We start from the raw sequence: 27,920 nt of genomic DNA on the forward strand, positions 1-27,920 counted from the left end.
GAAGCTTCCTCAGCTGAGAGGCTGCCAGGAGCCAACTTCTTTTCATTCTACAAGTAAAAACCAGATGCCTTCCATCTCACTTCTACACAGCTGAGGAGGAGTCAAACTGATGTTAAAGCCAACACAGAAAGATAAGATACATCCTTGATACTGTTGAGACATTAAACCAAACATCCTGAAGACCTACCTCCCTGTGGACTTTATAGGATCAGATCAAAGTCCCCTTTATTATCAAAGCTAGTCTGAGTTCATTTTCTTTACTCCTAATCAAACACATCTTAACTGACTAAATTAAAGAGTTAGGAAATGCTAGTGGATAAGTGAGGCAGAATATAATCTTGGAGGCAAGTGTTGAAACAGCTATTTTAGAAGAACGGCAAAGTATGTTTCCCCCTGGTGTATTGAATCACATCTCCAAGTTCACTCAGAATTCTATGCTCAAAACTTTTTCCACCTCAAAGATGTTACCTAAATCCCAGTTTCAGAAATGCCCTAGTATCAGTTCCTACATAACCTTGACCGTTACTAAACTCAGAGTCGAACACTGTTATCAGCTTTCCCAGTGTCCCCCTATGAACGGCATCTCCCAACCACCCAACCCTGGAATTGCAGAATCCTGTTTCCTCTCTCCCTTGCTGTTTACACTCTCAGAAGTCAAAACAACCTTCATGAAATGTTCTTAATTCTACCTATTTCTTGCATTCTAAAATGCCCTGATTTCACTCTAGACCAGAATTTTGACATTTTACCTAGCCTCCTCGACTCTAATTTCTCCCCATTAAACTCAATCTGCATGCTGCTCAGATGAAGCTTTCCAAATTAACATTTCCACCATGCTGCTGCCTTCCTTGAAAAGTTCCCTCACTGACTGCCATGTACTGCCTCATAACCTACCACCAACCCCAGTGAAAGTGAAGTGAAGTCGCTCAGTCGTCTCCGACTCTTCGCGACTCCATGGACTGCACCTCCTAAAGATTAAACTCAGGGAAGTAATGGGAGTGTTTGCTTCCTTTGCTTCATTAAGGTACAAAAAAGTCACAATGGACATCATCAGGAGGCTAAATCATCTTCTGGGCACAGAATGGGAGCAATACACCCAAAACACGACACAGAAATGTTACTTTTGATCACTTGTCTCCTACTTTTTAAGAAACCATTCAGTTATTTTTTTCACTTTTCCCAAGCTTTTGCTCTTTTCTTATCAAAAACAGGTCTTTCTTCTTTCTACCACGTATATGAAGAAATAATAGCCAGGGTCCCTTAATCCTTACAATTACTTCCCATTTATTAATCAATATGTTTGACATGACTGCAGCCATGAAGTTAAAAGACGCTTACTCCTTGGAAGAAAAGTTATGACCAACCTAGACAGCATATTCAAAAGCAGAGACATTACTTTGCCAACAAAGGTCTGTCTAGTCAAGGCTACAGTTTTCCCAATAGTCATGTATGGATGTGAGAGGTGGACTATAAAGAAAGCTGAGCACGGAAGAATTGATGCTTTTGAACTGTGGTGCTGGAGAAGACTCTTGAGAGTCCCTTGGACTGCAAGGAGATCCAACCAGTCCATTCTAAAGATCAGTCCTGAATATTCATTGGAAGGACTAATGCTGAAGCTCAAACTCCAATACTTTGCCCACCTGATGCGAAGAACTGACTCACTGGACAAGACTGATGCTGGGAAAGATTGAAGGTGGGAGAGAAGAGGATGACAGAGGATGAGATGGTTGGATGGCACCACAGACACGATGGACATGAGTTTGAGTAAGCTCTGGGAGTTGGTGATGGACAGGGAGGCCTGGCATGCTGTAGTCCATGGGGTCGCAAAGAGTCGGACAAGACTGAGCGACTGAACTCATGTTTGACATGGACACACAAATTGAAAAACTCTCCTGCTTTTCACAGAGATTCCACTGTTTCCTTTTCATTCACCTTTGCTGACATTAATGTCCAAAATAACATGACAGAAAGAATAAAGAAATTCAAATACAGAGGCAATAGATGTGGGCAAAGCTGGAGTCCCATTTAGCGAAAAAGAACTTTGTAAACCATAAATCTCCATAATATAATCATTATCATGTGTTTGCAAATAACTTTAAAGAATTAGACTAAATTAATTTTCAAAGAATTCTTTTCAAAGAACTAAAGTTGTACTTTAAAAGTTTTCAAAAACATGGACAGAGGAGGCTGGTATGCTGCAGTCCATGGAGTCGCAGAGTCAGACATGACTTAGCAACTGAACAACAATGCTATACATATATTTACACATATAAATACACACATACACACACATACATATTGGGGCTTCCCCGGTGGCTCGGATGGCAAAGAATCTGCCTGCAATGCAGGAGGCCTGGGTTCAATCCCTTGGTTGGGAAGATCCCCTGGAGAAGGGAATGGCTACCCACTCTAGTATTCTTGCCTGGAGAATTCCATGGACAGAGGAGGCTGGTATGCTACAGTCCATGGGATCACAAAGGGTCGGACATGACTGAGCAACTAACACATTTACTTTTTTAACACACATGTGTATATATAAGTACACACACACATACACACACATACACAGAAAGAAAGAGAGAGAGAGAAAGTCAAGCTGCTGCTGTTAAGTCACTCAGTTGTATCCGACTCTTTACAACTCCATGGACTGTAGCACGCTGGTCTCCTCTGTCCATGGGATTTCCCAGGCAAGAAAACTGGAGTGGGTCATCATTTCCTTCTCCAGAGAAAGTTAAGAAATGACTGTAAAAATATATACAATGAAAGGGACTATAATTCAGTACATTATACCTCAGGCCCATTCCTCTAGATAGGTAAAATCAAAATTACAAACTAGCATAAAGGAGCATTACTTTGGTTTAACACCAATTTACTATTTAAACCACTCTGCTTCAACATAACCTACCAAGTAAGAACATGAAAGTCATTTCTTCCTTAGAGAAGCACTAGTTTTTCCAAATTTGTCAAAGTATACTACTACTACTACTAAGTCACTTCAGGCGTGTCCGACTCTGTGCGACCCCATAGACGGCAGCCCAACAGGCTCCCCCATCCCTGGGATTCTCCAGGCAAGAACACTGGAGTGGGTTGCCATTTCCTTCTCCAATGCATGAAAGTGAAAAGTGAAAGTGAAGTCGTATCCGACTCTTAGCGACCCCATGGACTGCAGCCTACCAGGCTCCTCCATCCATGGGATTTTCCAGGCAAAAGTACTGGAGTGGGGTGCCATTGCCTTCTCTGTGTCAAAGTATACTTAGGTGTATTAGTGAAAAAACAATTTTTTAAAAAGCCTGGGGATAGCCCATATTTAAGTTACATAAACATGTATTCAAAAACCTAAATCAGTATGTTTATGGATTCTGATATATATAATTTTATATATTTTAAACACATCTTTTATACAGACATGCTATACTATTAACTGCCATACACAAATAAATATATACACAGCAGAAAAAATTTTAAATCCCATTTATTCAAAGTATCTATACTTTAATCCCTTGACCAACAGATAGGAAAGCAAAGGGCAGTGGTTTTATTATAAATAACTATAAAACAGACATATTTAGAAAACTACAGCTTCTGGCTTTAAAAAGCACGTGTACATGCCTTTGTGATGGGAAGAAATGATCCAAGCACCACAGACTTCCCTAGCAAATACACTTTCTCCTGAGATCACATGGTCACCTCCTTCCCCAGATGTGCACTTCTGAAGGGAAAGGACTAGGCCAGGAGTCCCCACAAGCAAGCACAGGGCTGGCTATAGAGGGAGCATTCAGTAAAAATGTTTATTTCCATAACCAGAAAGACTTTAAGATCTACTGTTCTACGGATTTGGCTGTAGAAAATTAAACACCTCATATAAGTAAACTATTCTACAATTATTCTACTCATTGTATGCAGTACTGTCTCCTTTCATTTGCTTTATACTGAAATACCTTTCAGATTTCATAGGAAACTTCAATTCTATTTTAGATTTCTGAAATGTGATCAATAAAGTCTGCATTTCACCAGGCTCTGATCGTATAACCTCCAGCCTGAAAAGTGCACATTTTTCAAATCCCCAGGTAGAACAAAAATCAGTTCATTTCCCTTTTTTCAGATTCATATCTTTCTTGAAATGTGACTGAAAACCCCACATGGGATTTCAGATTAGAAACGTCAGGAGGTTATGACAATAAAACTGCATTCAGTGAAATCTCAATTATCTAGAATCCTTAAGGAGTAAGTCCTCAGAGATAACTGAATTTCTGTTACAGGGAACATTTTCAGTGCCACTGTTTTCTATCGTAATTTTTAAAAGACATGTTTATAAAAGCTGCATTATGTATTACTCATTCCTTACAAAGACTTGGGGTTACCATCTTGAACATCAGTTACCGAGAGGAGTGACCTGTGCCATTCCCATATCGAATTCTAGAACTGCACTGGGTGCGTTGGGTTGCCTTCAGCATGGTACTGTGACACCATCAAGGACACACAGTTCTACACACACACACACACACACACACACACAACACACACACACACACACACACACACACACACACAAGCTGTATCTCTTACACTTTCATGAAGCTTTCTAGTGAAGGTAGTGGCTTCCCCTCCCAGATCCCTACCACCTTCCATCGTATCACGAGCTAGAGCTTCTGGTCTGAAGAGGCTCAACTTTAACACACACATCCTGATCAGTTAGTCCCTTTCAGTTACATTAACGTGCTGACAAGGGCTTGGAAGCTGTTTCTGGAAGCTTTCTTCTTCTCCTCCTTTTAATTATAAAACTCAAAAAGCTTTTATATGAATTGGGGGTACAGAAAGGTATCGAGTTCAAACTACTTCAAAGGTTTGTCCATTAGATAGAATGATGAACTCTTGTAGTCTATCAATAATTAAACTCTAAGCTGCATCATATATTATGTTCACCTTCCTCTGTACCTGCTGCCCCTTTTCACACTGGCACTCGTCACAGAGCTCAGAAAATCAAAAGATGCTGATCAGACCGTACTCAACTACAGAAAAAAAAAAAGAAATCCCCCATTTCTCCAACAAAGAAACCACACAGGCACCAACGCTTACAATCACAAAGAAGCTCAATCCAAGTTTCACAGATCACCTACTATGGAAGATGTATTTTATTCTCCATAAAACGCGATCATTAAAGATTCAGTTATTTAACTTGCTCTCTAAAAAAAACTGTTTGAAAGGCAGAAACCATGACCTAGGATCTCCTTAAAGCTTTTTCAAATCAGTATTTGTGAATCAAGTCTGTACCCTAGGAAACTCAGCAGGTTTTACCTGGGACAAGGAAACTCTACCTGTGTCATTTCCCTTTTATCCTTGCTTCACATATGTGGCTGTGGCCTATTAGAAAGAAAAAAAAATTACCTTCTAGTATCAGAGAAATGAAAAGGTAACTAGAATATCACTTTCCCAGCCTGCTTCTTTACCTGGGGTGGATGGAAGAACAAACAGAAGAAAAGTCTGTCCAGAGAGCCCCAAAAAGCTAGAAAGCAGTTTGTGATCCAGTTCAGTAAGCGCCCAACACGGTTTGGGCCATTCACCTTAACTCACTATGTGAAAGGGGAAACAAAAAATGTCTAAAATCTGGATTTATTAGAAACCTTGGGTCAGACATCTCTGAGTTCAAATTCCAAATCTCTTCTTCTGCATGAGTTTACTTTACTTAGTTTACTTCTAACTCTTCAAACCGGAAAAGTACATTGCTTATATTATGGTCATACAAATTCAGTGAAAAATGAATACAAATACCAAGTTCAGAAATAATTTTGTCTCTGAAGACTCTCTAAGCACTACAATTCAAACCTGGGAGTTTGCCAAGGACTTTATACTATAATAAAATAAGGGTGTGCTTTTAGGGGGGCAGGCTTTTTTTTTTTCCTCCTCTCAAAGGATTTATAGGAGACAGGGCACTTTCAGAAAGCACGATGGAGTCTATCACTTCTACAAACATCTGCGAGTGAACTTTTTAACACGGAGAAAATGGGTAATATGGATTATACGTCTCTCCCAGGTCCACAGTACCTGGACTTTTTTCTGTCATCGACAACCAAATACAGGAGGAAACCGGAGACAGAAATCATAACATGGATGAGTTTTAAACACAACTGTAGAACTTAATTGTTGTTGCTGTTGTTTAGTCACTAAGTCACGTCCAACTCTTTTGTGAACCCATGGACTGAAGCCTTCGAGGCTCCTGTGTCCATGGGCTTTCCCAGGCAAGAATACTGAAGTGGGTTGCCATTTCCTTCTCCAGAGAGCTTAAACAGTTTTAAATTTCAAAGAGCCATTATTAAATCACAGTAACGTGTAAAGCATCACAACCCTGGCCCGAAGATCCAAACGCTACATATGCTGTTGAAACTTGCTGCTTAACAAGATTCAGACACTATACCCAACATTTTTAACACATTCTTAAGTATTTTTCCAAACATTTAACCACACAGCATACTTTAAAATGTTATACATATATTCATGTGCTTTGATGATTTAAATGTCTGCAATTGCAAAGCGACTTTTCTCTAAAGCAGCACTTAGTATTTCTCCATAATACAACTCCATGAAATGCTCCTCCACATAATACAAGCTCCAACTCTACGAAATGCTCCTCCAAATACTTTTTTGAAATATTCCTTTTGATTTACAGGTGCATCTACTGGCCCACCACACAGTGAGTCTGAATTCAATTTTCCATTCTCTCCCTTTTCACATACATAAAAATCCAAGAACGAAACTAAGAAATGGAAACATCCAGCTAAACTAACTTTTACAGGCCCATTTAGCATCTGCTACCAAATGATGGTTAAGGCCCTGTAAATTTCCCTCTGTCCCACTCACTTCTTCATTTCAGGATCAGAAATCCTGATCCCAGGAGTCGAACAGTTTTAGCCATTACACCAAAGGAAATTCTGCTTTTCAGCTTATCACTCACAGATACAGCTGAACTCACTGCTCAGATTCTTGAAATTAAACACTGACAAGAGAACACTGCCTATTACACTTACAAGAGCACATTGCCCATTTTAATTAAGTGTTAAAAATGGTCCAGGTAATTACTAACCATTGGCATTGCTTACCTCCTGGCTAAAGCTTGGTGTTACAAACTGTTATGCTAATCAAATAATAATCATTATAATTATTATATAACTACTATTTATATAATATATAATCATATAGTTTATTTTTATAATGCATTTACATTATTTCTATAACCATATAAACTAAATTTTAAATTGCTATGATTGTGCAATTCATTATGGTTATTATTATGACCACTACCATCACCCCCAAATCCAGAAGCACGAAGACCTCGGGCATAGGTCTTTGACTTAGAGCCAGGAGAGCTGAGTTTCCGTCTGGGCCCCTGGCTCTGCTGCACTCAAACTCCATAACCGAGTGCAAGTCACTTTACCTTTATCTACAGGAGACAGATGCTTTCCAAAGCTCCTTTAAGCTCCCATTACTCTCCAGGGCTCATGCCCTGGAGACCTGTATACTGAATAATGAATGGCCGTATAAAACCTCATACATGGATTGTGCCAGGAGAAAGGAATGCACACTTCCCAGAGAGTTAGTCAATACCACAGGAAAGAGCCGTTATATAAATCAGACCTTGGTAACCTTTGTTTTCGAATTTTTATGCAAGGAGTCATCATCATCAGCTTAACAATTTTTAGAAAATATTCTGCTAGCTAGTTCATGCAGCACTGAACTATTATTAAGCAATTATGTTTCATTAGCAAACAAGTAAACAAGCTCACGTGGGACACTGGTTATTTTAAATCCTTAAAGTGAGAATATGCTATATGCCACAGGCCCTGTTTTATAACACAAATGAGTGACATTTCATTAACATGTGTTTACCTTCTGAAGTTAGCAAAGGCTATTTTTATGACTTCTTTTCCTCCTGTTGGATTTATATTCCGAATTGTTGTTGTTTAGTCACTAAGTTGTGTCTGACTCTCTGCGACCCCATGGACTGTAGCCCACCATTCTCCTCTGTCCATGGGATTCTCCAGGCAAGAATACTGGACTGAGTTGCCATTTCCTTCTCCAGGGGATCTTCCCATATGAGGACTGAGTCCATGTCTCGAGCTTGGCAGGTGGATTCTTTACCACTAAGCCACCAGGGAAGTCCAAATTCCTAACTATTATTCTATAAATGACGTTAGAGAAATCTCTTTGCCTTGGGTCAAGCCCCATAAGCATATGAATACTTAACAACCTTGCTCAGAAACATCAGCTAGTCCCTTCCAACCAAGCAAAAATGAATAATAAAAACATGCTTCTGACCAACACTATACAAAGATCATCAGATCAATGCACACTGGTCTTGTACTCAGAGACTGCTACTCTCCAAGTCATTCCTCTAGGCTGGCCACATACCGTATTCACACCACAAATACCAAATAATTCACTTGGTGAATCTTGTAGGAGAAAGAAGACACTAATACAGGATTACTAGGGAGGCACTTCCAGTGTACATCCTCAACATCTTCCTTTTTTGTAAAATTCAGCAGTTTCACCTTCTAGTCATGGTCCCATAATGAGTGAAAAAGTGAAAGCATTAGTCTCAGTTGTGTCTGATTCCTTGCCGACCCCATGGATTGTAGCCCGCCAGGCTCTTCTGTCCATGGAATTCTCCAGGCAAGAATACTGGAGTGGGTAGCCATTCCCTTCTCCAGGGAATCTTCCTGACCCAGGGAATCAAACCCGGGTCTCCCACATCGCGGGACTGTGTCTATCTTCATTTCTGTAATATACCCAGTGTGATACCCCTCATAGAGTAATGCCTCATTTTAAAAAAAAATTGTTTTAAACTGAAAAAATTTTAATAACACATCCTAACAACAGCACTAAAGGTGTTAAAATGGTACAAGTCAAAGTCACTCAGTCGTATCTGACTCTTTACAACCCCATGGACTGTAGCCTGCCAGGCTCCTCCGTCCACGGAATTCTACCATAAAAATATTATTGCATTGTTTGGCCAGCAGCACCTGAGAACATGGAGAGCTGATGGGATGGGGAAGAAGGCGGAGCTGGGGGTGGGGGTGGGCGGAGATAGCACACGCAGATAAGCACACCCACTGGCCCCAAGCACCTGGAAAGTAGGGGTGGGGGCGGGGTGACAGTGGTTTAGAGAGGGAAAGTACTGACGCATGTTAGCAGCTATCCATCGGTGATAGCTGAAGACACTGAAGACACAGGGCAGTGAAGGGGTGGATGGTAAGGAGACAGCAGACAATAAGACAGAGGATAGATAGGGAAAACAAGTAAAATGACTGAGCAAATAAGGGTGTATACAGACACTAACCAGGATCAGGCTTCTCACTGCTTGAGCAGGTATTTACAAACATAGAAAGGGCAAAAGCTGGAAAGACACGTTGGGTTAGAATTGAAAGTATAATTATGAATTTTGTTTTTGTTTTTGTTTTTTGAATTTAGTTTTTTTTAATATATATACGTAATCCCCCGAGAAGGCAATGGCAGCCCACTCCAGTACTCTTGCCTGGAAAATTCCATGGGTGGAGGAGCCTGGTAGGCTGCAGTCCATGGGGTTGCTAAGAGTCGAACACGAATGAAGGACTTCACTTTCACTTTTATACATCAGAGGAGGAAATGGCAACCCACTCCAGTGTTTTTGCCTGGAGAATCCCAGGGACGGAGGAGCCTGGTAGGCTGCCGTCTATGGGGTCGTACAGAGTCGGACACGACTCAAGCGACTTAGCAGCAGCAGTATACGCAATGCCCTGTGGCTCAGCTGGTGAAGAATCCGCCTGCAATGCAGGAGACCTGGGTTCTATCCCTGAGTAGAAAGATCCCCTGGAGAAGGGAAAGGCTACCCACTAATTCCATGGACTATACAGTCCATGGGGTCACAAAGAGTTGGACACGACTGAGCAACTTTCATTTCACTTCACAACAGAAATAGGCATAAATATAGACGAAGTGTTCATGAGTGTGTACGTGCTCATTGGCTTCAGTCGTGTCCAACTCTTTGCGACTCCATGGACCACAGCCTACCAGGTTCCTCGGGCCACAGAATTTTTCTGGCAAAAATGCTGGAGTGGGTTGTCATGCTCTCCTCCAAGGGATCTTCCTGACCCAGGGATGGTACTCGCATCTCCTGCACTGCAGATTGATTTTTTACCGCTGAGGCTCCAGGTGTGTTTATGTGGGTAAAAATACTTATATGTGTGCAGACATGGACGTATTTCCTCAGGTCTACTGGGAGAGCCCAGATTTTAAGTTTCTGAATACCACTGTTCACCGAAAGGAACAAGGGCTACCTGAAAAATACAGCTTATTGCAAGGATGGGGCAAGGAAAGTTGCAAAAACAAGCCTGAGATAGTCACAAAGTAAGACAGTGCTCCAAGACTGATGAAAGAAAAGTGAAAGTGAAAGTCACTCAGTCATGTCCGACTCTTTGTGACCCCATGGACTATACAGTCCATGGAATTCTCCAGGCAAGAATACTGGAGTGGGTAGCCTTTCCGTTCTCCAGGGGATCTTCCCACCCAGGGATCAAACCCAGGTCTCCCGCATTGCAGGCAGATTCTTTACCAGCTGCCACCAGCGAAGCCCAAGACTGATGAGAAGGTGTCAAAAGACACACAAGCTACTTTGAAAGAGATCCTCATTTGCTACATTTGGGACAATATGAACATCAAAATAAATAAGGATAATGATGAATCAGAACCCCCTAAATACACGAATCTGTGATACATGAAAAAATAAACAAATGAGGAAGAAGGGAAACCACTTCCATAAAGTAGATTACCACTAGAAGGAAAAGACAGGAAATGAAAATCACCACTTGGTAACTATCCCTGCGTCGACTGATTCAGGCAGAGCAGTCAATGGAGAATAAGCCTGGCGGATGGTGCTTTGGTGAAGGCAGGATCCTGGTGTAATCTCAGATTACCTCCCCGTTACAAAGGGAAAGATGGTGCCTTTGGAAGGGAAATCCTGCAGACACACACATGATGATCAAAACTAACATCACCAAATGGCTCAGGATCTTCCTCTAGTATGTAGGTCTGTACCCTACATTTGAGAGACAGGGAATGACCGAGGAAATGGTCCTGATTCAAGGAGTGGGAAGAGGTATGTCCACTGACTGCGATGTATATTCTGGGATGGATTTCTGACCAGACGGGAAAACAAGCAAGCAATGGGACAGCTGGTAAAATCAGAATGAGGTCTGTGGATCAGAGGGCTGGCTGTGTTACTATGGCAGTTGTGTACGAGTGTTCTTTCCTGGGGAAACTTTCACTGAGGTATTTCGGGATGATGGTGTACCATGTCTAAAGCTTACTCTTACTTGTTTTAAGAGACCAGAGATAACAGGAGAGTGAGTTATATCATAGAGGAAACATACTGAAATGCTAACAACTGTACCACTCACGCAAAGCGCTGTAAATTTTAAATTAAGTAAATAATTTTCTATTTTTTTTCCAAAAATTCCATCAGAAAACAAATTCTAGGACATTGCAGAATTTTTTCCTAGCTGTTGAAAAAACGTTAAGTTAAATTTTTAACATTACTAAACAGGAGTATCCTTTTAGCTGGTCATTTAAGGCTTTCTTTGTGGTATCAAATTAAAACAACAATGTGATTTTAAAAGGTTGTGTGCTGTGTAGCACAGAGAGCTCAGGTCTGTGCTCTGTAATGACCTAAAGGGAGTAGGAACGGGAAAGAGGCTTAAGAGGGAGGGGGTATGTGTATACATATAGCTGATTCACTTTGTTGTACAGCAGAAACTAAGGCAACACTGTAAAATAACCATACTCCAAAAGTAAAACAAATTTTTTTTTAAATTTTTGAAGTTTGTGTATGCCAAGGCATTCATCTAGATGCTAAGAAATATCCACAATGAAGCATGGAAAATGCCATTTGGAGGTACTCTCAATCTAAAACAGCAGCGTGTACCAGGACGAGCACATACACACTGGCTACTAGTGGTCACTAACAAGAAAACAATCTCCTAAGTGGCCCAAAGTCACCCCACAGAGAATTCTGAAGAATAAAGTCCAACTTTTAATTAGAGGTATCTGAGTAAGATATAATGTGCTATTTGTATTTGACTTTACAGATATTGAGTGAAAAACAAACATTCACCATTAAAGAAATGCTTCCCAGCACTGAACTGATCCACAAAGGAAAAAGACAACTTCAAAACCACCATGAATACATAACAATGAGCCAAAATTCAATTCTGCCTAATTTCAAAAGGCTTCATCACTTACGATACTATCGAATAAAGTACAATGATTACACAAGTAACTCATCAACATGAGACCTACTTTATTACAGCATCACAGTTTACATAGTGATTTACAGACGACAGAAATTACATTAGAAGTAGGTGAAGTTATTAGTTAAAATATGACCCTGTAATAGATCCTAAAAAGTTAATTTAATACAAAAAAGGTGAGAACAATTTTCCCAGTGGAAAAATTACCTTTCTAAAACTGGGTTACATATTGATTTTATCCTGTTATTATTATAATACACACACATCACATACAACAATAAAGAGGCATATACAGATAAGGAAATTTCCCAGATAAGATGATTTGGGGGCTTGCAAGTCACAGTTGAATGTATTTTTAGCTCATTATTTCAATGATTTGCACACTTTGTTTCTACATAGTGTTGAGTATTGCATCACTATTTCTCTGTGGACAGGTAGAGATATTCAGTGGGTGATTAAACTCATGCTGTGTCATCCCACATTCATTCAACTGCAACTTTTCAGACTGACACTTCTGCACATTCACATAAAGTGAAATTCATGAAGATGAGTAAGACACCAAACTTTCCTGACTTGCATGACCTCCAAACCATTCAAGATTAAATGTGTAGTAAATATCATACGGTTTCAGTGAATCCATGTACCCAATGTTTGGAATGAACAGAACCCCTTGGTCAAGTCACATGGTCTTTACTGTTTATCTCCAGTTCCCCTACATCTCTCTCAGCTTCTCCTTATTTCACTTTATGGTACTACCATTTTCCCAGTCTCATAGAGTGAAAATATACTATAGTAGAGCTGGTATACAATTCCAGGAATCAGAATGTTCTATCAAGAAAACATTCTCCTAGTGTAGGATATAAATCCTTAAACATATATAGTGTTACTAATTAAATCTATTAACTTCTAAATTCATTAGATTTAGTTTAGGAAGCAACAGACTAGCAATATGAAACAGGTGATTCAGTAGGTAAAGAATCTGCCTGCAATGCAGGAAATCCTGGCAGAACCGAGTTCAATCCCTGGGTATGAAAGATTCCCCTGGAGGAGAATATGGCAACCCACTTCAGTTTTCCTGCCTGGAGGATCCCATGGACAGAGGAGCCTAGCAGGCTACAGTCCATAGGATCACAGAGTCGGACATGACGGAAGTGACTGCACATGCCTGCACACGAAACAGAATAGCCGTAAGAAACCATGGTGACTGGGAGATAAAATATGGAATAGATAGGTTCTCATATATTTTAAACTTGATGAGTAAACATTAACCAAAGTAGACCAGGTCGCCCTTTACGCTCCATACAGGTTCCACAGGAGCTCTCAATACTTTTCCTCTATTGCTCTTTAGCCACTTTTACTAATTTCATTAATTTCTGAAATTATTTGTCTTTTTTTAAGACCATAAACAGTTCACAGGAGGTTGGGTGACCATGAATTGTGGTACGTCACCTGAGTCAAGTGCAGCACCAAGTTCTGACGGTAAGGAAGGTGAGGAGGTAACTGTCAAAAGGAAACAGTGTCTTACTTAGCCACTCCAGAATTTTCAAAAGCAAGTCTTTTCTGGAACTACAACTACCTAGGCCTTGGATCCCCAACAGAATTGAGTTTTATCCCTAATCATGTTTAACTTCATCACAGGCTCTTTATTTAAAATTTTTAAAATATAATCTGATCGATAAAGGGAAAATGGGAAGCAAAGCTAGAAACAAAGTCACGTCATTATTACATTTGAAATAGTTTAATTAGAAGCATCAAATAATACATAGAGAATGCATGTGTGCATACGTGCTCAGTCATGTCTGACTCTTTAAGACTCTTAGGGTTGCCATTCCCTTCTCCAGGAGATCTTTCTGACCCAGGGATCAAACCTGCATCTCCTGCAGTGGCAGGCAGATTCTTTACCTGAGCCAACTGGACAGACAACACAGAGAATGATTTGACCTTATTGAAGATTCATCCACAAAGCAAAAAAGAAAAATTACTGAGAAGGCAAGCAAGGGGAAGAGAAGTTTGAAAAAAGAAGAAAAGGATCTTTGGTAAAAGAGTAAATTCATATGGAATGGAACACGGGGGGCTGGGGCGGAGGGTGGCAGAATTCTTGGCTTCTCTCACCATTGTATAAGTGGAGAAGACAGCACTTCTTGGTTTCCAACCTGAAGGTGTTAACAGGAACAGAGCTTCTGAATGACTTTTTCCACAAAAGGATGAAGTGTTTGTTCAAGTAATGCAATATTCAAGCACTGACAATAAAAGGAAAAAAAAATAATAATAATACACAGTGTCTAATGGAGTCCAAAGGAAAAGAGGAAGAAGGCTTTTTGTAAAGAGAAAGAAAGGCAGGGCAAATGACTTTGCTGCCACGTATAAGGAGAGGAGAGCAAAAAAAGAGAGACTCAAGCCTAGACACTGCTACTTGGCCTCATCTCTTATTATAATAAAATTAAGGTAGTTATGAGATAGCAATTTCTTGTCAGCTTTAAAAAGAAATGGTGTAATTGAATTTTACACACTTGATTGAGCCCCTACTCTGTAGCTTGTACCACAGTTACTGGGAATTCAAGGCTATTTATAAAGCTTTGTCCCTGTCCTCAAGGCACTCACAGTCAATTATATTTCATAATCACATTTGCTGCTTCCCAGTTATTAAAGGCTTCATCTGGGCTTTACCTGTAGACAGGAAATGCTTGTGAACTCATAAACAGGCAAACTGGTTATTTGGGACTGTTTTGACAATACAGGTATTTCAACAGATGTCTGCACCAATTTCCTTTTGAAAATGGACATCTTAGACATTAAAACTGAGCTCAAATACCTAACATAAAGTTTTCATATAATTATCTGAAAAGTTCATTTATTATTTTAAATATAGGCGAAATTGCAATTATAGTTCACTACAAAGGGAAATTAATGGTTTCTAACATAACAAAACAGACTAATTTAGAAAATTGAAATTTCATTTCCTCTACTCAACACTACATTTCAAGACATGTATTTTTAATTATCAAATACTCAAAAATTTTCAAAACCTTCATTTTATTGATAAGAAATAGTGACATTTTCTGAAGAAACAAAATCAATACATACTTACAAAACCGTTGGTAGAAAATCTGCTTTTTTATCATTATCAAGACCATACATTACATTATATTCAAAAAATGTAACTGCCTAAATAACAAAAATTGTGTTATGCTAAACAGATGATTTTAGACACCTGCTCCGACCCAAGTATTGTTAGGTATTTTTCACTGTCTATAAAGACAATAAGGTAAACTTAGCAACTCAAATCTATCTCCCACTAACAACAAAATACAGCTAAGCGAAACAATTCAAGAAGGTCTTTCTTGTTCTGTATGATGATGGTAAAGTCTGGGTAAGGGAGTTAGTTCCACTTCAAAAGAGCTCAAAGAAAAAAGGAATAAAGCCACCTCTATGGGACACACGTGTACTGAGGATCCAATTTCTAAGAGCAAATATCCTGGGTAGAGAATGCAATTTTTCTACAAACTTTCAATCAAAATCTGAAATCACAGTATAATCATACTAAGCTAAAATAAATAAGCTGAATTTCAAGATAATCATATCGCTACAGAAATAAGAGTATAAAGAAACGTTAACACATCACTTTTTAGATCGTTTTACATTCTACTTAAGTATGCGGTCTCTTGGTATAGGTACGTTGTATATATGTGTATGTACATGTGTATATGTATATCTCAATTTAAAGAATAAGAATTAGATTAGAGAAATAAATCACACAACAGAAACAAGAAATTGAGGAAAGCTAAGCCTGTACTTGCCCTGTACTTGAAGGACGGTACACCTATGCTTAGTCAGAGTATGGGAACCAAAGTGAAAATGCCCACATATGGCGTGATTCACTTAAGAAATTAACTGTATTATAGATGCTCAGTACTCTATAGAGATCAGAAAAAGCCTCTTTCATTTTAAAGTATGTCCTTCATCTCCATGAGTATGTATATATATACTTAGAAAGTTAGAAAGTTAAGTCGCTCAGTCGTGTCCAACTCTTTGCAACCCCGTGGACTGTAGCCTACCAGGCTCCTCCATCCATGGGATTCTCCAGGCAAGAGTACTGGAGTGGGTTGCCATTTCCTTCTCCAATATATACTTAAGTTCTCTGTAATAGCAATAATAATTTATCCATATCTAGGTATTTCGCACTTGCTTTGAATCTCCTGGGGTCAACTGTTTCACTAAAGTCCTACTGATTCCAATTGGTCTCGAAATTCTAATGTTCATTTACATATGGTCTTTCTTCAAGAAGCAAAGTAGAACACTTCAAGAGCAAAAGACAAAAGCTGAGCATATTTACATCAAATTTTCTAAAAGTTAAATATACTTTATTTTTAAATATACCCAGAAATTCCATCTAAATTAATCATACTTCCATGATGAATAATTCTAAATAAATGCCGAAATCCAGAAACTGTAAATCAGATTTTTTAATTAAAAAATAACTAAACGTAAAATCTAACCACTTTGAAATAATCAATTATAAAATGCAACAGAAAAAATGTACTGAACTTGAATTTTTTTAAGTGATAAAATGAGCTATCAAACTAAAAAGCATTTGCACAGTGAAGGAAACTATCAACAAAATGAAAAGGCCAAAGGCCACCTACTGAATGGGAGGAGACATTTGGAAATTGATGAGGGATTAATATCCAACATATACAAAGAATTTATACTACTCAACATAAATGAACAAATAACCCAATTAAAAAATAAGTAGAGAAATTTAATGGATATTTTTCCAAGGAAGACATACAGATAGGCAACAGACACATGAAAAGATGCTCAACATCACTAATCATCAGGGAAATACAAAACCAGTCTATAATGGGCTATCACCCCACACATGTCAAAATGGCTATTATCAAAAAGACAACAAATAACAGGATGTGGAGAAAACTGAACCCTTGTGCACTGCTGGTAGGAATGCAAATTGGCACAGCCACTATGGAAAACAGTGTAGTTTCCTTTAAAAAATAAAAACAGAACTTCCATATGATCTAGCAATTCTGCTTCTGGATATTTTTCCAAAGAAAACAAAAAGACTAATTCAAAATGATACATGTATCCCTATGTTCACAGCAGCATTATTTACAATAGCCAAGACACAGAAACAACCTCAGTGCTCCCTGACGGACAGATGAAGAAGATATATATATATATATATATATATATATATACACACACACACACATACATACATACATGCAGGAATTGTAAATCAGACTTTCCTAACTAAAAAATAACAAAATGTAAAGTCTGTATCAAATGGAATATTACTCAGCCATAAAAAGGAATGAAACTTTGCCATTTGCAACAACATGCATCTAGAAGGTATTATTTTAAGTGAAATAAGTCAGAGAAGGAAAAACACCATATGACTTTACACGTGGAACCTAAAAACAAATGAACAAAGCTAACAAACCAGACACAGTTATAGACAAAACAAACAGATGGCGCCCTAAAAGGTAAAAACTTCCAGTTATAAACTAAATGAGTTACAGAGATGAAATGTACAACACAGGGAACACAGTCAATGATACTGTAATGTCTTTGTATGATGACAGATGGAAACCAGACGTTTCATGGTGATCACTTTGTAATGCACATGGAGGAGGGAGGGGGATTTGGATGAAAGTGATCAAAAGGTACAAATTTCCAGTTATAAGATAAATACTAGGTGTGCAATATACATGATTAACACTGCTGCATGTTATAGATGAACGTTGCTAAGAGAATACATCCTAAGAGTTCTCATTACAAGAAAACATTGTGTATCTATGTGAAATGTTTAGTGAACAACCACAATGTTCACTTACCATTGTAGTAATGTCATAATGTATATAAGTCAAATTATTAAACTTATACTGTGTTGCATGTCAATTATACCTCAATAAAACAGAAAGGAAAAAAGTAAAAGAAATCATAAACTAATTCATTTTAAAGATATGATACAAAAATCATGAAATTCAGAATTGCTTTTAATTACCAAATAAAATATTTTTAAAATATATTATGTTCAAAATTATGCTACTGAATTTGAAAATAACCACAAAATTATTTTGGTGTAACCATGGATATCAACCAATATTGATTTAAAAGAGGTAAGAAATCTGACTGAATCAATCACTATAGGACAGATTCGGTGAGGTGCTGGAGGGGGAAAAAACAATTATTTCAAAAAGATAGATACAAACATCAAGTTTCCCAACATTTATGGAATAGATAATACATTTTATAATAATTTTTAAAAGAAAAGATTATTCTGATGCTCTAGAGCACAGAAAAACATGGGAAACTTACTAATTTACCAATGAAAAGAAACATACTATAAAGCAAAGCATCAGTATGTCAAAAAGAAAAATCATAATATGCGCCAAAACATTTGATAAAATTCAAAGTCTTTTCTTGACAATAATTCTTGGTGAAAAAATGATGCTTCCTTAACCTGAAAGAAAAATATTAATCCAAGCCAACAGAAACTGCCTACAAGAACACACTAAATAAAGTAGCGACAATAACCACGGCATTTTTAAAGATTTGAGCTATATTAAGATGCTAAAATACATTAATTAAAACAATATGAGACTAAGGAATGGTGGTAAGTTTCAACCAACAGTTGTAAACAAACTTTTTAAGAAAAATTGGAAATCTAGATTTAAATGAAATCTTTCATGTTACTCTGTGGGCTCAAGTTTTTGAAAGCATTGTATATTTCCAAAGAAAGCATTGCTGTGGGCTAAATCAGCCACAGTGGACCTCAGCCCTACACACACCCAAGACTTCCTGCCTCACCCTGAGCTCAAGCTGCTTCCTGTGTGTGGACAGCCCTTTCCTCTCTCTCCACCCATTCAAAGCAACCCACCCATCAAGGTGGGGCTCATAAGCCATCCCTCTACAGAGTTTCTTAGAACCTCTACGAGGAACTACCATTACTTTCCCTCTACTACTGGTCTTAGCACAGCTTTAACATTATAGGCTATTTACTTTCTCTCTCTTCCTCTACACTGAAGAGGAGAACAATATCCAGTAATAACATCTACTACTATCCACTGGCCATATCCCTGCCATGCACTATGATGAAGCATTGCACACAGCTTCTGTAATCCTCCCAACAAACACAGAATAAATATCACTCCCATTTTACAGATGAGTGGGTTTCAATAACTAAACAGGCCCTGGACTGCCCCCCCCCCCTTTTTTTTTTGCCAGATTTCACCAACGCCATCACAGATGGTCTGAATTCAATTGACTTGATATTCTCCTCTGAAAGAAGGTAGAGATGAGAGATGGGGCTAAAAAAAGTCTGAGGTTAAGGTTTGGTGGTGTTGGTCGGCGAGGAGGGGTTTATATTCCAGAAACAGGATATAAGCACCACATGCAGCACAAGAGACTACTACATATTCTAATTCTATATTTGAGATTGATCTCTGTAGTACAATTTGAACCCAAAATTACCTTTTGCCTCAGAAAATTTCATTGATTCACCTGAACTCTGTGTACTCAGTGAGGGGAGAAAAGAACAAATGGAAACTGTACTACACTTTGAAAGGAAGTCTGAGTGGTAACACAGCTTCTGAAATATCCTTAATATTCTTTTCATTTTAACCTCAGTATAATGTTTTTCTAACACCTAATTTGCAACAGTACGGTTGGAACTAAAAATAAAGTCATCTTTGAGGTAAGCTATACACGCTTACCTTGAAAGAATTTAAAATAATCCTAACATAATTTGCTGACAGATTCTAAAGCTACAAGCTCTTTGGGTGTTTTGGAAGCTGTGAGTGAAAAAAAGAGAAGACAATTTAATAAGTTCTCTCACAAGATGATCTGAAATGTCCGTTCAATCATTCATGCTAAAGAACACAACCTTGTGAGGCACCTTTAAAAAGTACAACATCTCACATAGGAAAGTATCTGCACTGAGGAAAAAGAGAGGACCTTTTAAAAGTGCTATCAGTTACTAGACAGAAACGTAGTCTTTCAAAGTGGTATAATCAGAGAAATCATCAAGATGGCATACTTCCTCTTTTGTGGGGGTCTTTGTCTGGAAAATCCCATGGACGGAGGAGCCTGGTGGGCTGCAGTCCATGGGGTGGCTAAGGGTCGGACACGACTGAGTGACTTCACTTTTATATATATATACACACACACACACACACACACAAGTTCAATTTATTTTTTTTAAAAGGCAAGAATATTGAACAAAGGAAGCATTTACCTGGTCATGTCTATACTTGTTCAATCTCTGTTTGAGGTTAGAAAGCTATAAAGTCCAATAATCATACTCTGGCTCAGATTTTAAGCTGTTCATATTCAGTATCTATTCTTTAGAGCAGAAATATTTGATTCTCCTTTCAAAAGAAAAAGGACCCCTAATTTAAGACATTATTAACACATCATAGAACAAGAGTCAGCAGACCGAACAGAGCCTATGACCTGTTCTTGTAAGGGCTGTTCTCTTAAAAGTTTTTACATTTTTAAAGGGTTATTTCACATCTATACACACACTCTAACACACACATACATATATATATTTAAAAGTTGTAAATATATATATATGTGTGGGTTTAGAAAAATATATATATACTTACACACACATACACACACCCCCAGACACTTTATATGACACAAAAGATACAAGTATCTGAATGCAGAGTTCCAAAAAACAGCAAGGAGAGATAAGAAAGCCTTCCTCAGCCAACAAAGTCTAAAACATTTACTTTCTGGCCCTTGATGCAAAAGTTTGCAGAGCCCCAACCACAGAACATACAGAGACTGTAACTCGCAACACGTTAAGTACTGTCTTCATTCTCCTCTCTGAACTGCCAAAGGTACTGAGCCAGAAGACTAAATGACGAAGCATGGCTGGAGGATGATTTTTTTAGATACCTTTTATGTATCACAGGGACAGACTATTAGAGCCTGGCAGCTTCAAGTTGACAATGTCACTTCAAGAAACAGCTCTGCACCCAATAACACTTGAACAGACTGAGCCCTCAGATGGGTGCTCAGACAGGGGTTAAAAGAGCAGGACCAGCTGTTTTACATGTTTCTCCCCGATCCCCATTCTTCCAGGCACACTTCTATTATTCCTCATTCAAACTGAGATCAAAAGTTTCACCCTCGATGAATCCTCCAAACTCTCCAAATTTACAACGTTAGCTATACCCTTCAGTGTTCCCAATATACTCTGTACAAATTTACCGTAACTCATTGCAAGATTTTATTACAATATTTACTGTAATATAAAATTTATTGTAATATTTTACTATGTTTTGGTTTACATTTCAAAAAATTCTGATTTCCTAGTGACAAAGCAGAGCATCAGAGAACTGACGCTTTTGAATTGTGATGTTGGAGAAGATTCTTGAGAGTCCCTTGTATAGCAAGGAGATCAAATCAGTTAATCTTAAAGGAAATCAACCCTGAATACTCACTGAAAGGACTGATGCTGAAGCTCCAATACTTTGGCCACTTGATGTGAGAGGTGACTCACTGGAAAACACCCTGATGCTGGGAAAGATTGAAGGCAGGAGAAGAGGGTGAGAGAGGATGAGATGGTTGGATAGCATCACCGATTCAACAGACATGAACTTGGGCAAATTCCAGAAGATAGTGACAGATAGGGAAGCCTGGTGTGCTGCAGGCCATGGGGTCACAAAGAGTCAGACACAACTTGACAACTTGGGGACTGAACAACAACAACTTCCCCATGGCAGGGAGCTGGCGTGGAGGATTAGTACCCTGAGGCTGCCCTAACAGAAATTCCTCTCTCACAGTCTGGAGGCCAGAAGCCCAAAATCAAGGTGGTAACAGGGACACAGTACTCAGAAGCCTCTAGAAGAGAATCCATTCCTTGCCTCTTCCAGCTTTTTTGGCTGCTGGCATCACATGGTGGTCGTGGCTTACGGCTACACCTCTCCAATTCCTACCTCTGTCTTATATCACCTATTCTCCTTTGACTCTTATAAGGACACGTATGGGACTTAGGGCTCACCCAGCTACTCCAGAATGACCTCATCTCAAGGACCTTAACTTAAGAGTCTTTTCCAAATTAGGCAACATTCACATCACATTTGCATGACAAATTCAGAAATGGAAAAACCTTTCTAAAAGCCACTATTCAACCCACTGCAGTGGGCATTCAGTAAATATGCATTTATTTTTTTGCCTTAGATCCAAATGAAATATACGTCTTCTAGATAAACCTCAAAAAGGAAAAATGGAAAAAGAAAAGCCTTTATTTCATACCCTTTTTTGCTAATGCCCTGCTTGAAAAGCAACGCTGCAGTACAGCCAGAAGCCTAGGCAGCATTTTTTTGCTCACCCCTAAGAATTACTCAGTGTCAGACTTTATTTCTTGGGGCTCCAAAATCACTGCAGGTGGTGACTGTAGCCATGAAATTAAAAGACGCTTACTCCTTGGAAGGAAAGTTATGACCAACCTAGACAGCATATTCAAAAGCAGAGACATTACTTTGCCAACAAAGGTCCGTCTAGTCAAGGCTATGGTTTTTCCTGTGGTCATGTACAGATGTGAGAGTTGGACTGTGAAGAAAGCTGAGTGCCGAAGAATTGATGCTTTTGAACTGTGGTGTTGCAGAAGACTCTCGAGAGTCCCACGGACTGCACGGAGATCCAACCAGTCCATTCTAAAGGAGATCAGTCCTGGGTGTTCTTTGGAAGGACTGATGCTGAAGCTGAAACTCCAGTACTTTGGCCACCTCATGGGAAGAGCTGACTCTTTGGAAAAGACTCTGATGCTGGGAGGGGGACTGGGGCAGTAGGAGAAGGGGACAACAGAGGATGAGATGGCTGGATGGCATCACCGACTCGATGGGCGTGGGTTTGGGTGAACTCCAGGAGTTGGTGATGGACAGGGAGGCCTAGCGTGCTGCAATTCACGGGGTCGCAAAGAGTCAGACATGACTGAGTGACTGAACTGAACTGAACTGAAGAATTACTCTACCTAGTTTCAACACCGTTTTATCTTGGAAGGCCGTGTGTTTATTCTAAGGTGTGAAAAAAGTCCAGTTACATATTCTTGTTCTCACAAACCAACACACATATTTACATGGTAATTTTATAAAGACCTTCACTGGGTGAGGTAATAATCTCTTTAAATTATACATGGACATGAATGTTTAACAACTTGAGTAGTTGAAAATCAAACTATTAAGAACTCACTCTGATAGGAAACATAAACCGAGAGTTAAAACCTTCTATTTTCAGAATTTATGCTTTGGATCTATTATGGACAGAATGTGTGTATCTGCGCAAAATGTTTATGTTGAAGGCCTAACCCCCAATGTGACTGTATTCAGAGATAAGGTCCAGGTGGAGGTGATAAGATTAAATGCGGTCATCAGGGAGGGCTCTAATCAAACCAGGCTGATGTCCTTATACTAAGAGACCCCAGAGTACTCTATCAGGTAAGGACAGAGGGAAAGGATGGCAATCTGCAAACCAGGAAGAAAATCCTCACTACAGACCAACCCTGGTCTGGGACATATAGTACCCAGAACCATGAGAAAATAAATTTGTGCTGCTTAAGCTACTGAGTCTGAAGCATTTTACTAAGGCAGCACAACCAAACTAAGGCAAGATCTCAATGCAATCTCACACACATCATAAATATGAATTCAGAATTAGTTGATTTTCATGACTATGACTGTTTCCACCACACAGTTTATGATTTCACAGTAAGACTTTTCAGAAGATATTTTAACTATTTGGAGATCAAAGATTCTTATGATTTTTAAGATAAGGGTAAAAACTGGGATAACAATCCCCAGACTTTTTAAAAATAATACACCTAAAGCAATTTTTCCATCCAGGGTTTGAAGAGACAAATGAACTACTCTTAAAGCATAAATCTCTAACAAATTACACAAGAGCACTAGCAGTACAAGGTGTCCATAGACTCATATCCTGAATAAAAGGCCCTGGGCTCCAAAATCACTGCAGACGATGACTGCAGCCATGAAATTTTTTAAAAGACACTTGCTCCTTGGAAGAAAATCTATGACACACCTAGACAGCACATTAAAAAGCAGAGACATTACTTTGTCAACAAAGGTCCATGTAGTCAAAGCTATGGTTTTTCCAGTAGTCATGTATGGATATGAGAGTTGGACTAAAAAGACAGCTGAGTGCCAAAGAATTGATGCTTTTGAACTGTGGTATTGGAGAAGACTTTTGAGAGTCTCTTGGACTACAAGGAGATCAAATCAGTCAATCCTAAAGGAAATCAGTCCTGAAAACTCCCTGCAAGGACTGGTGCTAAGGCTGAAGCTCCAATACTTTGGCCACCTGATGCGAAGAACTGACTCACTGGAAAAGACTGATGCTGGGAAAGACTGAAGGTGGGAGGAAAAGGGGACGACCGAGGATGAGATGGTTGGATGGCATGACCAACCCAATGGACCTAAGTTTGAGCAGGCTCCGGGAGTTGATGATGGACAGGGAAGCCTGGTGTGCTGCAGTCAATAGGGTTACAAAGAGTCAGACACGACTAACTGACTAAACTAAACTGGTACTCCACTATATCTGGGCACCAATGAAAGAAAACTCACAAAGGAGAGAATGTAAGAAAAACAGTCACCTTACTGTAAGATGTAGTGGAAAGTCATTTCCTGATTCTTTTCAAAGCAAGCAATTAGCTAACGAACGGCATCACACATAATCACACCTAAGAGGGGGCCCTTCGCACTGCAGACACTGAAGATGTGTCTATCTGTTACTAAAATGTTATAGCAATGGCAGTATATCACCAAAAAAAAAAAAAAATTGCAGAACAGAGTTGTCTTAAAGAAACGATGCATTTTCTTTGTCACAAATCAGCACTATATGAGCAATAAACATGAAGCTGGGGTTGAAATACTTACTGTTAGTCAAACTGTTAGAAGTACAGCGTATCTTCCAAATTGATGGGGGTCACATAGGAAATTTAAAAATATAAATATCATTTTGATTAAATTCACAAAAGTATGATGAAGTGACTAAAAACATCCTAATCAAGGAAAACATAGGGATCGTTATTATTATGTTAATGTGACCATTAAAAAGAAGTAATAAAATGGGTGGAAAGAAAAAGAAAATGATGAAAAAAACTACTATATGTTATAAAACAATACAAATTAACAAGAAAAAGTTAATGACAAACTAAGTCAACTGGTACAGTAAAATCAGAAGCATTCAAAGTCTCTCTCGAAAAGAAAAAACAGGAATGGCAGTATTAATAGCAATCTAGGATGAATTTCATTTTAAAGGTATTCAATACCAAAAAAAAAATGAAGAATTTTAAGAACAGTCATGGAGTTATATATACCTAACAATACACAGGCAAATATACAAGCAAAGCTACCAAAATTTAATGAGGACATACAATTATAAAACTTTTTCAGTGTGTGGGATGAAAAAATACACGTATATTTTTTGGAAAAGCTTATTCATGTCTGTCTAGAACCAAGGTATGGTATATACAACTTGCAGTGCAATGGGAAGAAAGAATACTAACATCTCAGAGAAAACAGGGACTGCATTCATTCCAGAGACAGTTGTGTGTGTGGCTACAACAAATTTTACTAGCTTTTTCATTGTCTTTCCACGCATTGAAGTTGAGAAAATGATTTTCCCTTTGCAGGTTGCACACAGTTTTGTTTAAGCATTTCCTTAAAATTGTAGAATCCAGGACACAAACCATAGTAGGCAATACAATTTTAGAATGTAATATATAGAGGTACATTTAGCCTCTTTTAGAAATCAGTGGATTGAATGTTTGTTTTTTTTTTTAATTTTACATTCCTCAAGGTGCCTCGTTTTTCTTGACTTTGTCCATTAACATTTATCCATATGCCTTTGCAATAACTAGATTGTGAAAAGATAACAAGTGTTGTAACAATAATCCATTGTTTGAGGTGCTTGCAGTTGTCTTAAAAATTAAAGTGTTTTGGTTTTTTTTTTCCCAGAAAAAAAAAAATTATAAAACTTTTAAAACAGAACACAGGAGAAAAGCTTCATGATAATGGATTTGCCAATGACTTCTTGGATATGACACCAAATGCATAGGTGACAAGAGAAAAAAAAAAAGATAAACTGCACTAAAAAGGAAAACTGAGAGCTTTTGTGCATCAAATGATAATATCAACAGATTGAAAAGGGAACCCATGGAACAGGAGAAAAATATTTGCAAATCATGTATCTGATAAGAGGTTATTAGTATCCAGAATATACAAGGAACTCCTATAATTCAAAAATAGCAATTAAAAAAACAAATTAAAAATGGGCAAAGGACTTAAACAGACATTCCTCCAAAGAAGATATACAAATGGCCAGAAAGAACATGAAAAGATGATCAACATCATTTATCTCTATAGAAATGTAAATGAAAACCACAAGATGCTACTTCAAACCCACCAGAAAGATATTTTTAAAAGCCCAGAAAACAATAAGTATTAGCCAAGATGTAGAGAAACTGGACCCCTTGTAGCCGATGAAAATGCAGTGGTACAGCTCCTGTGGTAAGTGGTATACCAAGTTCTCAAAAAATTAAAGGATTACAACAGTATACAGCAATTCCACTTGAAGTTATATACCCAAAAGAATTTAAAGCAAGACTCAAAAGACTTTCAACCATCCATGTTCATGCAGTAAACATACAATGCAATGTTATTCAATCTCAAAAATCGAAAGAAAACTTAACACACGAGAGAATAAACTTGACCTTTGAGGACAACGTGCAAATTGAAATAAGCCAGAGACAAGATGACAAATAATATATGACTGTAGCTATATGTGGTATGTAAAACAGTTAGACGCAAAAACCCAGAAAGTACGATGGTGCTTGCCAAGGGCTATGGAGAAGGGCAGTTAAGTTTTTGTCACGTTTATTTTACAACAATTTAAAATAACAAAAAATAGATTTTAAAAGTTTAACTAAGATTTTAAAATATTAGAATGTAAAACTCAATACACAATTTCTGAATTAATCCAATTGAACAGAACAAATATAAGATAAAGGAATTTAATTTAAAACAAATCAATAAATTCAATTTAGCAGAAAAAATATAGAACATCACATTCCTCAAGAGAAGATAGCTTTATTCAAATCTCTAGACAATACTTATAAAAGTAAACCATATACTTAGACATTAAAAAAATCAGTGATTTAAAAATGAGAATATTTTAAAAATTACACTCTCTGAATGTAAATCAAAATTTAGATGCAAACCCAAAATTGAAGACCTAAAAATGATCAAAAATTTAAAAACATATTCCTAGAAATTCTTGACTTAAAGAAGAAATAACAGAATTACAATCCAGATATATTGAGAGTAATTCCTTCATAAAAAATACATAGAATATATTAAAAAAATAAGAAAAAAATATATAGAATATATAGCAAAGGATATACTCAGAACACTAATAACTTCAATGTCTTCGTAAGTAAATGCTTAAAAAAAAAAAAAAAAGCAAAAAACAAAAGTAGAACAGGAGAATTGAAGAAATATAAGCAAAAAGTCACTAAAAGAAAACAAAAAACAGTAGAAATGATTAAAAATCCAAAAGAATTATGAAAGAAAAATAATAAAACAGCAAAGCATCTTG

At 38.0% G+C, this 27,920-nt stretch overlaps 1 protein-coding gene across 17 annotated transcripts in view; it reads right to left on the minus strand.

The window, feature by feature from the left end:
* Window positions 1-27,920, minus strand: part of KLF12 (KLF transcription factor 12) — a 567,887-nt gene that overhangs the window by 481,147 nt on the left and 58,820 nt on the right. For 6 of the 17 annotated variants that reach the window (XM_070800612.1, XM_070800615.1, XM_070800611.1 and 3 more), the window contains exon 1: window positions 1-27,381. This exon is cut by the window's left edge. The exons of 6 other annotated variants lie outside the window; for them this stretch is intronic. The gene's annotated coding sequence lies outside the window, so the exon portion shown is untranslated. Of the gene's footprint in view, window positions 27,687-27,920 lie in introns of those variants that run through there. 5 more of the 17 variants (XM_070800622.1, XM_070800619.1, XM_070800618.1 and 2 more) reach the window with 2 other exon arrangements.

Source organism: Bos indicus, chromosome 12 (genome assembly GCF_029378745.1).
Source record: "Bos indicus isolate NIAB-ARS_2022 breed Sahiwal x Tharparkar chromosome 12, NIAB-ARS_B.indTharparkar_mat_pri_1.0, whole genome shotgun sequence".
Classification (NCBI taxonomy): Eukaryota; Metazoa; Chordata; class Mammalia; order Artiodactyla; family Bovidae; genus Bos; species Bos indicus.